This window comes from Vidua macroura, chromosome Z (genome assembly GCF_024509145.1).
Source record: "Vidua macroura isolate BioBank_ID:100142 chromosome Z, ASM2450914v1, whole genome shotgun sequence".
In the NCBI taxonomy this organism is placed as follows: domain Eukaryota; kingdom Metazoa; phylum Chordata; class Aves; order Passeriformes; family Viduidae; genus Vidua; species Vidua macroura.
The window spans coordinates 79,615,882-79,626,121 of NC_071611.1; positions in this window are offsets into that span (position 1 = coordinate 79,615,882).

Consider the following 10,240-nt stretch of genomic DNA (forward strand, 5'->3'; position numbering starts at 1 on the left):
CTGTGCTGATGCAGGCCTTCAGCTGTGACTCCAGAGCACTTGGGCACCTGCCACTTGGATTTGTATCCCTAAGTGCAATGTCTTTGGCTGGAGGAGAGCCTTGCTCAGCTGAGAAAGCAGCAAGATCAGAGGGGGTGCTCTGAAAGGTCTCCTGCGGTGCAGAGCTGTCAGCGACTGTGAGGTGAGAGCGGGCCCGGCCTTGCCAGGGCTGGAGCCGCAGCAGAGCCCCGGCAGAGCCCGGAGCAGCCTGAGCCTCGGCAGAGGCAGGCTGCCAGGAAGCCCTTGTAGCTGCAGGAGGCAGCAGCCCGGCCCTGCGTGCCTCTTCCTGGCCCCGGGTGCATCCTCCGCTCTCAGAGGCCAAGCGGCAGCTGGCTGCTGCCGAGGGGAAGCGGAGCCCTGCTGGGCACAGCCCAGCCCGGAGGCATTGGCCGTCTGGAGTCTGCCCCGGGAGAGAGAAAGGGGAAGGGCAGCCGAGGGCCGGTGGCCTGGCTGAGCATTCCTACTCTTCTGCCGGCTGCCCTGTGACTCCTGGGAAAGGTTAGCAGTGTGTGCAGCACTCTGGGCACCGGCGGAGGGAGCCGGGCTGCTGGGCAGGCTGGAGCCCAGGGCAGCGTCCTTCAGGCACGGCACTTCTGCCAGGGGAGCCGAGGCCAGCGGGAGGCAGTGACAGCTTGTCAGCTCCCGTCTGCAGGAGCCGGTGCCTCACACAGCTCTGGGAGGAAGCGCCTGCAGTCCTGCCGTTCTGCACTGAGCCAGAGCAAAGGTGGGAAATGCAGAGTGTTTTGCAGAAATACTCAGCGCCAGCAGGCCAGCCTGCTTTGTGCTGTCTGGCGCACAGCAAGCGCTGTGCAGCGCAGCTCTGAGCTGCTGGGAGAGAGGGAATTGGGGATGTGCCTGAGGGTTTTGCTTGAGTAGTCAACTGATTGGGAAGAGAGCAGAATAATTGCAGTTGGCAATCTGTGTTTTCTTCATTAATTTCTGAAAGAAAGTCACAATGTGTTGTGGGTATTGTCAGAGAAAAGCCTTATAAAAAAATCAGGCTTTGCTCTGCTAAAAATGACCAGCTGGCCTGTTATGTCTTCTACATACAGCTAGCTAACTTCCCATGTGAAAAATCATAAAAATGACTGCAGTTATTACAGTTTGCATCTGGAATAAACAAGAAATCTGTCCTATGAGAGTCCACAAAGGAAAAAATGTAAACACCTGAGTAAAAGAGAGAGTCTTAGCACTTCCACACAAAAACACCTTCTCAGCAATGAATTGTGTGGCAAGAAAACAAGCAGGCAATTGGAGTTGAACATCAGGTCTGTGAAAATGGTATAAAAATGAGTTATGTGAATAAAGAGTGGGCTTTCCCTGCACGAAGAAACTGAGTCCCGTCTACTTGATTGACACAGCAATGTGGCTTCACTCAGCAAGAGCAGTCGCAGGGTGTATTGATGAAAGGCTTGTGTTTGATTCCCAGAATGGGAAGGAGAGTGTGCAAGTGGCTGTTTTAGCCTTGAGAATAAAGAGAGCGGTCCTGCTAAGAAGGTAGCTGGAATGCATTCAAAGGGAAGGAAGTGTTTTTAGGAGGCTCTTGACCAGCAATGGAGAATTTGAGGAATGGAATATTTCCCAAATGCCTGAGTCAGGAACTGGAGTCGTGTCCAAGGCCCTGCCATATTTGATCCATTTTTGAGCAGGTTGACAAGACAATGAAGAAAAGTGTATTGTTTAATGGATGGTGTTATGGACAAATTCAACTGGGGAGGCCAGTTATAGATAAATCAATTAAGAAGATGTCATGGTTGGACACTGGCGCAATGCCAGTGTCCCCATGAAAATGCACCTTCCTTAAATAAATGCTGTGAGATGTTATCAGGAACAGAGCAGGCCCAAGCTTAATAACAAAGAAAAAAACTTTATTAAACTACTACTAATACAGAAAACACATAAACTAAATCCAGGATGAAGACCTTTTAAACCACCCCTCCTCCTCCCAATTCCAAAAACACCCAGCCATGAAACATCACCCGGGATTCTTGATCAAATTACCACCCTTCAGGTAATCTATACTTAAACTATCAAGGGAGAGAGAAGTCTCTCTTGCACCACAGACCCCCCAGGAAACACAGCTGCCCCCCTGTGTTTCCCTGTCACACATGGCAACCGCCCGGAAAAAAAAAATCTGCCAGTGTGACACTCTCCATTCCATGTCACAGTGCTCTCACCACCGTGCATGGACAGACTGCTCATAGGGCTCCTTTAAGGATGCTTTGCCACAGACCCAAAGATACAACAGTTCAGCTTCTCATCTTGGGACTACAGTCCCCCCCATTTTCCCCTGGGGCCGAGGGGTCCAAAAACAGGACTCATCTTCTTCCCGAAGACAGAGGGCATCACCATTCCCTCTTCAGCTTTCTTCGTTTCTCGCCATTCTTGTGCTGTTCGAAGCTGAAACAGGTCTCCCTGGGTCACCACTGCATCCCCCTAAAATGCAGTCTCTATTGCAGGAGATTTTGGTTCAGTCTATGGCTAACAAGAAAAGTCCAGCCAAAAGCTACTTCATCATCTCCTCCCACTTAAATATTTCTTCTTCTAACATCTCAAGTCCCGGACTATCTCTCTTCCACTACAAATCAAGGAGGAGTAATACTTTTAAAAAGCCCTCATTTCCTGGAAAGGGTTAAACGTTCAGACTCCTTGGACGGCTGAAATCTCGGTCCAGCGTTCCGTCTCCCACGCTGGGCATCATCGCCCCCCTTTCTCCTTCTCCTCTGCCGGCAAATTTCCAGGTGCCGCCAGGCTCTCTGTCACTTTCCCTCTTGGGGGGGGGGGCAAAGGCATCTCCACTTCTCTCCACCCTTCCGTCCACAGGAGCTGGCTCGGTTCCAGACCCTCAGCCCCTCGGCCTACCTGGACAAGGCCGCGTGGCTTCCCCTCCCCCACCCAGCCCATGGCTGGGCAGGGGAGAGCCTGCACTCTCTGACCACCGGAACCAAAAGAGACAGTTCCCCTGGGAGTTCTTGCTTTTAACCCCCTGTGTTCTCAGAGGCGTGTCCATACTTTCAGTGGTCACTCCAGGTGCCAATATCCAAACCTGACCACTGATTGGTTTGACCCAACTTCCTGGAAAAAATTCACTTCCATGTCAAACCACGACAGAAGAATTTATTAAGCAAGTGGTAATGAGCAAAAGACAGTGCTGGGTGGACCGAGAGTCTCTGCTCTACCACGGCGTGCCCTCCCCCCTTGCCCTTTTTGTTTTTATAGTCCATTTTTTTTTTCTTCTTTCCAGTTGACGTATTTTCTCTCAATGCACTCTGTGCCTGTGCAATTGGTTGCTAGGGGGTCTTTTTTTTCTGCCCTTGGTGGTCGGAGGGATGAAGGCTCCTCATCTTCCTTGCAGATTGTCCTTGGCCTAAAAGTTAACTTGCATATAATTAGTTACACAGTCTTCTATGCTACTTGCATCTGCACAATTCTTAAGCAGGATACTTGCTGTTCCCTCGGGCCCCCCCCTCCTTCTCCTCCCACACCTTGAAATTCCCTACTCAGTTCAAATTCTTATCTCCTTCAATGCTCGTTTTGAAGAAGACCTTTTTATTTATTACAGGTGGGAACATGATCCTTGAAGGAGAAGCAATGTATTGGTCAATGGGTGGGCAGTTAAGGTTTGAAAGGGGAACAATGCATAAGGGAGCTGTTGTTGGCATGGGGTCGGTATCGTGAGCCACCGCGGCTTCATCTCACGCGCCGGCCATGTGTGAGCTGATGCTGTAACTGGGAAAATTCCGCTCCTGCGCAGGAGATACAAGGCCTGGTTCTGGGCTGGAGGGGTGAGAAGGACGAGATGCACACCCTTTTGATCCAGGGGAGGTCCTGGAAATGCACTGCCTACCTGCCCCCCCCACACCAAGCACCACGCTCCATCTCCCTCTCCTGCTCAGCGGATTTTTGGGAAACCAGGGGTTGGTATGTATTATTTGCCACTGGAACTAATGGAATAAATTTGCTTTGCAAGCCCAGTTGTGTCTTAGATTATTTTGTGCATGAGTCTCCTCCTGAACCGGTGGCAATGACCACCAGGGACCTACAGGATACTCCTACTCTGCTGTCAATCAATTCTGAGAAATGATTTAAATACGTCAAAGAATTGGGAGTAATGTTTAGCCTGTGAGTTTCAGCAAAGTATTGACTCTGTCTTAGTTGCATGGATACAAACTAGTAAGTGAGATTGCTGGGTGTGCAGGTGTTAGGGAAGTGATTCCCTATGCACCGAGTACTGAAATAAACAAATGCCTCCTTTCTAAGCCTGAGCTGGCAGCAGGGATCAGGCCCTGCTTGGTAACTTTCATTTTGGCAACTTCTGTGAGCAGGTAAGAAAGGTCAAAATGAAACCTTTTCCAGCTATTCCCCTCTGCTTCATCTTTTTAGGCGCCAGAACTCTGTGCCACAGGTGGCCTGGCTGTGTGCAGAGCAATGCAGCCCCCACAAACCCCTTGATTTCCCCACAAGCTGCCATGCCTTGTTCCCAGGTGTGCCCAGCTCTGCCAGGAGAAAGAGCCCGCAGTGCAGTGGGCACCGTGCCCTGCCCAGCCAGGGCTCTCTGGCACAGAGCAGCAGCAGCAGCTCCAGCGCCTTTCAACCCACTCCTGCCTTGGCTTCTCCTGGGACACAGAAGCCTCTGGAAATCAGCATTGCCAGTCGCATTCCAGCTTGGAGCAGCTCCTGCGGGCAGGCAGATGCTGCCAGTTTGACTGCTTCCAAAGGGGAAGAAAGGCAGAGATGTACATGCTCAGGAGCCCTGGGCATATCCAGGAAACGTGTAAATATGTGGGAGATTTGTGAGGAATTATTTCAGCTGTTATGCCAACAGTGCCTTCTCTCCTGGTTCTGTGTGTTCTAGATGAGTAATGTAACAGTTGGCTCTCCCAATTAAGAGGTAGATAGTATGTGGATGTTACAATGTATAGTGATGTTATTGTAATATATCCTCCCATAGCCTTATTTGCCCTCCCCCCTTGTAACAGCCTTGGTAGTCAGGGCTTTTGGGGAGGGCCGGCTTGTGACCAGGAGGCGCGGTGTAACAACACCTGACCTCCAATCAAGATGTAAGAAAGTAATCTCCACCAGTGGACAGCAGAGAAAGAGTTGACTGATAAAACTTTGGAGGGGCTAAGGGTATAAAAGGCAGAGCATCTGTTTTGTAGATGAGCTGCTCGTAATGGTCATAGAGACTCCCAGTGCTGCAATTTTTCCTTATTCAGTCCTTTGTTAAGGTTTATTAAACCTTTAACATTTTAAAAGTGAGGGTCATTTCTCAGATGTGCAGTGCTTTGGGCTATTCTCTTGGTCAGCTTTCCTTTGCTTGGGTCCCATCTCGGTGCTTCGTTGGGGTACAGGCTGTAGGTACTTGGTGCGCTCTTGGAGTTACTCTTGGATCCCTTGAACAGCAGGGTTTGGCCCACAAAGGGAATTTGTGCTACTTTGTGACAGAGGAGAACTCCCCAGGCTATTTAGCGTTTGTTGTACAGATGGTTGGTTATTGCTTTGCATCAATTCACAGGCCAATATAGAGGGTTTGCATTGTGATGTCAGGGCATGGTTGCGATGCGGTCATGGTGACATCAGAAGGTTGCTGTGGTGCAGAAAAGGCCTCAGCGTCAGAGCAGCCCAAGGCCTTGCTCAGTGCAGGATGCTCAGTGCATCCTCCTGGTTGAGGCACGTGTCAGTGGGCAGCTGCACACTGACAAGAGCCTTGTTTTTTCTTGTGTTGGAGTGAATCTGCGCAGCAGTGCTACAATGATTGAGCAATTTGCTGCTGCATTTGTCACTGCTTACGGCGTTTCTTATTCCGCCTATTACCTGACTAACCTGGCACGTAAGTAGAGGTTTTCCCTGGGTGTAACCGAACCTGGCTTTTGTATGTCTTCCTGCTCTTAGTGACTGAGTTATTTTGAAACAGAAGGAGCATTAGGGTGCCACTGGTTTGGGAAAGCTCCTGTCAAGAGATTCAGCTAAAAAGGGGGTGTCTGTAGGCACAGGGGCAGCATTTGCAAGGGAACCTGCAGGGGTTCTGGTCCCTCCACAGGAGAATCTGAGGCAGCAGAGTCTGTCATTTCCTCAGATTGCTGGGACAAGCAAGACAGCTTTGAAAATATAAACTGGAGAACTCCTTGGAAGGCCTTCTAAAAACTCTGCAGTTGTTCCCAGAATTCAGAGAAAGCTTCTTTCTTTCTACATTTTGTCATGAAAGGATTTGAGAGCCTAATTTGACCCTTGTCTAAGTGCTAAAATAGTGATTCCCTTTGCAATGAAATGCTAACTCCAAAGCAGTGAGTATCTGCTCCTGAACCCTGGAGCTGCTGCTGTGCTGCGTCACAATAGAGCTGCCACAGCTCAGTGGAATTTTGGGGAAGCTTTTCTGGGCAACTGTTTCCAGCAAGTTAATGAGAATTAGTGCATACAACTGATTAATAAAAAAAAAAAAGGGCACTGGAAGGAGAGAATTTTTAAAGATGTGTTATCTGTTCGGTAGAACAGGAGCATTGAGTGTGAAAGAACAATTTGCATTTTCTTGATCACGTTTATATTAATTTACTGGCTAAACAGGCCAAAGTGTAGGCACGAACAAGAATATGGTCCTGATCTCTTGCTGGTTGCATGAATGAAATGTGTCTCCTGGAGGGATGTTGTGAAGCGGAAAATACTCTCTGTTTGCAATTCTTGTTCTGTGGGATTCACCAGCCCAGGCAGTTTTCTGACAGCATCTGCTTCATTTTCCCTTGCCCACTACAGGTCACCTGAAGCATGTATTCAGCGGTGCTGATGCTAAGGTAAGTGAGCAAGGAAAATTTCATCTTGGTGGTGTTTAGGTATTGTAGAGTACGCTGTGAGCTTAGCCAGAACAAGTAGACTGTTCAGGGCCAGCCATGCAGGCCAAAAGAAAAACCATTTTCATTCCTTCAACAACAAACAACAAGGCAAATCTGGATATTTCCTAATTTCCATCTCAGAGCCTTGAAGTCTTACAAACTAAGATTTGCAGAGAGAATATTATTTGCTAACACCAAACACGGATGAATACTTAATAAACAGCAATTTCCTATAGAGTTCAATTAGCCCATTTTCATAAAGCCACAGTGACTTAGACTTTTATTCCTATCAAACATCAGGAAACTTCCTAAAAAGATGTGGTTGTACAACAAGAAGGACAAATTAAAATTGTGGATATTGTATTTAAAGTCAAAGGGGCAAGTTTGTGGTGGGGGAGCTGCGTGGGCCCAAAGGACCCAGGGGTGCCGGTCAAGAGCAGCTGAAGGTGGGCCAGCGCGTGGCCAGGGAGCCAAGAAGGCCAAGGGCGTCCTGGCCTGTGTCAGCAAGAGTGGGGCAGCAGGAGCAGGGCAGGGAGCGTCCCCCTGGGCTGGGCAGCGCTGCGGCCACAGCTGGGAGTGCTGTGCCCAGTTGTGGGCCCCTGTGAGCAAAAAGTCCTTGAGGGGCTGGAGCGTGTGCAGAGGAGGACACGGGAGCTGGGGAAGGCTGTGGAGCGCAAGGCCAAGGAGGAGGTGCTGAGGGAGCTTTAGCCTGGACAACGGGAGGCTCGTCAGGGCCCTTCAGGCACACTTCCATAGATCCATAGAGGACAGCGCTCACCCCAAGGCCTGCTTCCCTGCCAAACCTCCCCGCTCTGCATCCAAGTGCTTTAGCATCTGAGGAGGTGACACTTCCAATTTGTGGTTTCTTGGCTTGCTAGGAGGAGAAGCCCTGCTGATTTTCTCTCTTCCCAGCAAGCAAAGATGCTTCTGCACAAGCTTTCCTGCCCTTTTCCTGCACCGAATGGGATTCTGATCCACTTTTACTTTTCCATGTCTGCCGCAGCAATAGCAAAGGCCTTGCTGGCTATTTCCTACTTTTCCATTTCACAGCTTTCAAGAGCTAAAAGCTCCCTTGTGCAGAGGCACTGTGCCTTGCAGATAGCAGCCATGGAGGACTATCAAATTCCTAGGCAAATTCCTAGAGTTCTCTTGAATTAGCCCATTTCAATCTGGCCGGAGTGACTTAGAATGCCATTGCTAAGAAAGCTGATGATTCTCCTTCAAAGAGGTGGTTGTAGATGCCAGGAGAAAGGAGGTTCTAAACGATAGGTAACGGCCTGTCCCTCATGTTTCTCTCTTGTCACAGATAACAGAAGCAGCAGCAGTCTCTGCCCTGGCTCCCTCTGCTCCTGAGGAAGAAGCCAAAGAGGAGAAAAATGCGCAAGATGACCACAAGCCTGCAGCTGTGGTCACAGCAGAGCCTGATGCTTCCAAGAGAGTAAGTGCCAGTTGTGGGTGCTGCTGTCTTTAGTGCAAGGCAGAGCTGCAAGTTTCTGAGCAGCCAGCACTTGCTGTTGCTGGCTGAGGATGCTGAGTGCTGGAATCCCGCAGGACGCGGCCATTTCCTGCAGGCAGGGACAGCTAGAAATTGGCCTTTGGCCTGTCACCTTGAGGCACCCAAGAGCTGGGGGCTGCGGCTCAGCTTCTGCCTGCTTGGCTCAGTGAAGCTCTGTCTCTGGGCTTCTGCAGGGCCGTGGCCAAGGGCACAGGTGCTCGTGCTGGAGGTCACAGGGCTTTCTTTAGTTGTTTTCCCTTTGTGCAAAGGTGTGTTTGGCTTGTGGAAGTGTTCTGCAGTTTTCTGCAGCAGTTCTTCACTTGTACACTCTCTTTTGGCTTTTGATAAGCTGCAAGGAGATGACTGCGTTGTCCATGAAGCTGGGGTAGGCTATTCTTGTGGGGTGAGGCCAAAGGAAGCAAGTGCCTTGTAGGGAAGGCTTCTTGCCAGGCAAAAAGCAGAAGGGGCGAGTTTCTGTGGTTGCGTTTTGGGATGAAGCCTGCAGCTTTGGAAATGGCATTAGTGGCTCGGGTGGGGGTGAAGCTGCAAGTCCTTGACTGCTGTCTTGTGTTGCTGAGAAGAGGAAGGACATCTTGGAATTGTGGCTGCTGTATATGACGTCAAAGGGGCAAGTTTGTGGTGGGGGAGCTGCGTGGGCCCAAAGGACCCAGGGGTGCCGGTCAAGAGCAGCTGAAGGTGGGCCAGCGCGTGGCCAGGGAGCCAGGAAGGCCAAGGGCGTCCTGGCCTGTGTCAGCAAGAGTGGGGCAGCAGGAGCAGGGCAGGGAGCGTCCCCCTGGGCTGGGCAGCGCTGCGGCCACAGCTGGGAGTGCTGTGCCCAGTTGTGGGCCCCTGTGAAGCAGAAAGTCCTTGAGGGGCTGGAGCATGTGCAGAGGAGGACACGGGAGCTGGGGAAGGCTGTGGAGCGCAAGGCCAAGGAGGAGGTGCTGAGGGAGCTTTAGCCTGGACAACGGGAGGCTCGTCAGGGCCCTTCAGGCACACTTCCATAGATCCATAGAGGACAGCGCTCACCCCAAGGCCTGCTTCCCTGCCAAACATCCCCGCTCTGCATGCAAGGGCTTTAGCCACCTGAGCAGGTGACACTTCCAATTTGTGGTTTCTTGGCTTGCTAGGAGGAGAAGCCCTGCTGATTTTCTCTCTTCCCAGCAAGCAAAGATGCTTCTGCACAAGCTTTCCTGCCCTTTTCCTGCACCGAATGGGATTCTGATCCACTTTTAGTTTTCCATGTCTGCCGCAGCAATAGCAAAGGCCTTGCTGGCTATTTCCTACTTTTCCATTTCACAGCTTTCAAGAGCTAAAAGCTCCCTTGTGCAGAGGCACTGTGCCTTGCAGATAGCAGCCATGGAGGACTATCAAATTCCTAGGCAAACAGAGTTCTCTTGAATTAGCCCATTTTAATCTGGCCGGAGTGACTTAGAATGCCATTGCTAAGAATGCTGATGATTTCTCCTTCAAAGAGGTGGTTGTAGATGCCAGGAGAAAGGAGGTGCTAAACGATAGGTAACGGCCTGTCCCTCATGTTTCTCTCTTGCCACAGATGACAGAAGCAGCAGCAGTCTCTGCCCTGGCTCCCTCTGCTCCTGGAGAAGAAGCCAAGGAGGAGCAAAAGGAGCAGGACGACCACAAGCCTGCAGCTGTGGTCACAGCAGAGCCTGATGCTTCCAAGAGAGTAAGTGCCAGTTGTGGGTGGTGCTGTCTTTAGTGCAAGGCAGAGCTGCAAGTTTCTGAGCAGCCAGCACTTGCTGTTGCTGGCTGAGGATGCTGAGTGCTGGAATCCCGCAGGACGCGGCCATTTCCTGCAGGCAGGGACAGCTAGAAATTGGCCTTTGGCCTGTCACCTTGAGGCACCCAAGAGCTGGGGGCT